Source organism: Thunnus maccoyii, chromosome 3 (assembly GCF_910596095.1).
Source record: "Thunnus maccoyii chromosome 3, fThuMac1.1, whole genome shotgun sequence".
In the NCBI taxonomy this organism is placed as follows: domain Eukaryota; kingdom Metazoa; phylum Chordata; class Actinopteri; order Scombriformes; family Scombridae; genus Thunnus; species Thunnus maccoyii.
Genome location: NC_056535.1, coordinates 9,068,073 through 9,073,127, shown reverse-complemented (window position 1 = coordinate 9,073,127; position 5,055 = coordinate 9,068,073).

Genomic DNA, 5,055 nt, shown 5'->3' with positions numbered 1-5,055 from the left:
GATCTGTGTGTGTTCTTTCATGTTTGTTTGTCCAGGAGCTTGTAGTTATTGGGTTAAAGACCGAAACAGATTTTATTGTCGCAACTGTCAAATTTCATGCAAATGTCCAGGATGTAAGGTTGGTTCCAGGGTGTGTGCATGTATGTATGAAGCAAACACTTGTGTCCTAGCCAGTACGAGCACATGATGAAAGATTAATTAATACCGCTACAGATTCCTTGGAAAGTATGATAGGACTGCAACTCAATATGAGCAGGCAGCCGAGGCCCTCTCCCACCACCTGCTGTGCAGGAAAATAACTGGAATACATGTCAATCCTGAGCGAGGCCTGCCTTTTTCAACTCAGGCTATAGTTGTAGATACATCCTGTGATGTTGAGGAGTATTAGCCAAGGCATAAGATTCCCCCAACAAATCTATAAACTTGCCCCCCTCAGACTAGAATGTATCCGTTGCAGAGATGTTAAAATAGACTGGGTTGTTCTGGCAGGAGGAGGATGACGGCACCCTGAGCCGCCTCAGCCGGTCCTGGTCACCCCTAACCAGTCTGAGGCAGACAGAGTGAGAAGTGAACAAGGCGAGTCATCTGCTCTCAGAGTCACGGGCTCTGTGCTGTGTGAGGAGCAGCAGCGGTCCACATGGAGAAGAGCCATTAAGCAGACCCAGGCTTGTGTCAACAGTGTGCACGGGCCATTACCATTTCAGTGTCCTCTCTCAGGAATGTACTGTACCACTGGCACAGACATCCGTCTGATACACTGATGTCAAATCAGTCTGAAAAGTAAAGCACCATTTTATTTTCAGGCTCATTTTTCAAGCAATATTTTGATGTTTGACATATCAATTTTACATCACCTACAGCTACTCACTCTGTTATTTTTGTCAAATTAGGGCCGAAATATTATTCTGCCACAGTTAAAAACACTTCCCAAGGCTGTTTTGTTCACATGTTGGTTAGAGTAGATCATATTGTGAAGACTGTGCTTGTTTCAGTTAATGCTGAAAATAGTGACCTCCCGCAACTCACCATCTGTCACATGCTTGCTGGGTTTTGGACGTAGATAGGTTGTCCCATGAGGTGTTACAGATTCAAACTGCCTATAAAAAGTAGCTCTGTTGAATAGCTGTAAATGAGCTAAAAACAACCAAACAACATGTCAATTACAAATTTTAGTATAAGTTACTGAGAACTGTCTTTCCCCCCATAACTTATATGATTTTTATTTGGCTTTGGTATCAAGTTTCTTATGACCTGATGCTCCTGAGGCTTAACTGTAACAGGCAACATTCTGCAAAACAACCATGTCATTGGTTGAGCATGGTCTGTATATATTGTTGTCAGTCTAGGGCTTTGCTTCTGTAGTCATATGGCGGCCTTGGACTAAAAGGTCAAACCCTTTACTGTAACCCAGTACTGTAAAAGGCTTGACCCAGCAGACAGACACTTTAATCTTTAAGAGTCTAGGTCAAGGCAGGGTTAGGGGGCGTTTATGAGTATACATTTAAACACCACTTTCAGACTCCAGTGTTTGCCATGTTTAATAGACTGTCAGAGGTCAGCATTAGAGCTGCTGTCAGTCCTGTAGCGGGACATGCGTGTGATGTTTCTGTGCTTTGTGATCACAGGGTAGGAGGGGGGGGGGGATTGATAGATGAGAGGATGGAGAGACGGAGAAGATAAGCTCTTCCATCTACACTCTACTGGGAAGAGAAGGGGGGCGGGGAATGGTAGCCGATGTTGTGTAACAGCCTCCAGGTCAATGGGCTTCTTTTAACCATCACAATGATCCAAATATGTCATCATATCATGTGTGTGTGTGTGTGTTTATGCATATGTGTATCACACCACATCCATAGATTCACTGTTATGCTATACCACAGTGCCTGGATACACCACTGTGTGACATGTGAGCATGTGCGTCCTCGTAGCCCATTGCTTTGTGAAGGTTGCCGCTGCAAGTAGAACAGTTGCATAACAACGGTTAAAATCACTATGGCAACAGCAGCTTTTGCCAGGAATGAAATAGTGCCGTAGATTTTTGGGCCACTAGAGTCACACCCCTGTTCATCAAAATATTAATATACTTTCTGTCACTACTGTGTTCATTCATTGGTTAACTTAGTTGATCACTGGCTTTCATGTTAAATACGGGCACCTTGACCTTACCAGCAGTACATCAGCGTTAATAAAGATAATCATGGTGCTCATGATACAACATAAATTTTATTGTATGCTCACTCGTCTTTATTTTCACCATCAACTAATTTATTTATCTCTCAGCAGGCCACTTAAAATTTGCAACAAACTGAGGATTATCGAAAAACATGAAGAACTGGGCAGCTAACTTTTCCACAGCTCTGTCCTGTGCAAATGTGTGTTTCTCCTCCACACCTCCACTTTCCTTTTGGCTATTTGATGTTTATAGGACTTGTCCTCGACTCTCTCAAATAGAGAGATATGACATGACACACTAACATCAGTGAAAAAACACTGCAAAGCTTTCTATTTTTGCATCTGTGTTTGCATTTTTGGTTGTGTGTGTCTGTGAGTTTGTGTGTGTCTGTGCAAGTGTGTGTGTGTGTGTGTGTGTCTCATATCAAATGTAAATCCTTGCATCTATTTTTAATTTTCTCACCCTGTGAATGATTGCATGTAATCCTAACAGATGCTACATAACTTAAGCTTAATTCCACTTGCATAAACTCGCCCACATATGGTTATACGCTCATACGCACGTCAACAACAACGGTTCAGAAATGAAATTGGTGAACACAACCAAACCGATCTATGTGGTCTGCAGACTAACTGTCCAGTGACTCCTATATGTGATCTCCAGCACCATGACTCACTGCGTCCTTTCACTGCCGTCTGAGAATTGCTCCATTGTCTGTCACACAATTTAGCGTACAAGCATGCAGTGGACGCTGCTGCCTCAGGCTGTGACAGCAGAGTGGGGGGTTGAAATCAGTCAGAGCGTTGTGGCCAAGGTATGCTTGTGCTTATCTGTTTCCATCTATATTTAGGAGGAAGCACAAATCAGTCTGTGTGTAACATTTTCATGCAAACATACTGTAAATGTTCTTAAAAACCTTATCTGAATATCTTACAGATAATCCAGCTGCATACGATTTAAATTTGGCTTAATTTGACCAAAAGACACCAAACCTACTGCTTCCACTTTAAACAACTGGAATTTGATTAAAATATATGTTTATTGAATAGAGTGAATGAATGACAAATTGAGCAGTGGAATATGAAAATAAAAATGAGGTTGTAAAATGAATTTAAATTTAGCGATCATTATGATTTCCCACAGCTCAGGGAGATTCAAATGTGTGTGTTTTGTCCAACCAATAGTCCAAACCCCAAAGATATTCAATTCACTTTCATATATAACAAAGAAAAGCAGCAAATCTTCACATTTGAGAAGCTGGAACCAGAAAATTTCTGGTAAATTTCAATTCATCAACCAATCATTGCAGCTCTATAGAAGATTCACTTCAACATAAAGATAGAAAGTGAGAGCTGCACAAATCAGGAATATGGCCAAGACTGTTTTGACAGGTGTTAAATTAAGCTCGCACGATGAGCTCTGCACAGGCAGTTACATAAACGGGTCAATAATGTAATGAGGGAGAGACGACAGACAGAGTGAATGAAATGCCTTTCTACTCTCTCTCTCTCGCTTGTGAAGATTATGTCGAGAAAAAAAAAAGAAAACTCCTGTGATAAACGATGATGATGGTTGTGGGGATTAATCTTAAATCCTTATATGATTTGATTAGAGTTCAGCCTGTGAAGTTTTTCAGGTCAGTTTGGAGGCGATTAGGCAGCTGCGCTTCATTTTAAAGATGGTGTGATGAGAAGACAGAGACACAGCGGGAATGTATGCTGCAGATAAATCCATAACAATGCCTTTGAGTGACAGCTGTGTGTGAATACTGCTGGCTTGGTTACTCCCTGTCACAGCTGTTCTCTGTGTGTCTGGTTTGATGTACAGAGGCAATAAAAAGTCTGACAATATTTAATCAAAGAAGATTTGATGTGGCATTTTTCACATTGTTGACACACTTTGACATTAAAGTAAAAACAGATTTCTACAAAATGATTAAAAAAAATAAATAATTACATTATATAAAAGTGAGATCTGGTTTTGACATTAAAGGGTCTTTTTCTGTTGATCAAACTGACTCTAATTCAATTTTGTACAGTGAAATGTGGAAACGTCCAATGGGACTGTGGTTACCCTGTGATTTATTCTACTTGTCTTGTTTGTCTGTTGCACAAATGATGTTTTTTTATTTTACAAAGAAATTTGAAATTGAATTGTCACTGAATTTTATCACTTCATCCTCAGCTCAAAGTCATTTCCTGAGCTCTCAGACATCACTTAAAGGCCCACTATTAAGGGAAATCGAGTTTTCTTCCATTTCCACACAAATACAGTAGGAATAGACATCGCATGTATTCATTTTTCAAAGGTTGTATTTTTAAGTTCAGCTCTCATTTGCTGCCCTGATTAAACAACCACTGACATGTTTCCAATCAGGCCAATCTGCCACACATCACATGAATTAATTATAAACTTTAATCTCATGTTAAGACAAAACATTACATAAAGAAGAATGATAAGAGACTTACGATGATTCTAAGAACGATTTACTGAATAATCTGAGCAAATATTACGACATGACATAACAGAAACCAATGATTATTTATCACTGGAAGATCAAATCATGCACTAACTCCATTCCCATCTAAATCATTCAATTCATAAAATCCCTACTTTCTGCTGCCCAACCACGTCAATACAAACCTGATCCAGGTCTAGTAGGTTTCGACCACTAAACGGAAATAAAACAACTACTTATGAAAACGTCGGATGACGACATCAGCGCATGGAGGCTCTGACTTCTCGTCCAGCCCCTGAGCGATAGAGAGAAAACAAGCCAAGACGTAATTAGAGCGTTACATAACGGTGCCAGTGACACTGTCCGCCAGGCGCTGGGCCTCGAGCCGGCCTGAGGCTCCTGTTGTACCCACACCGGTCCAGTC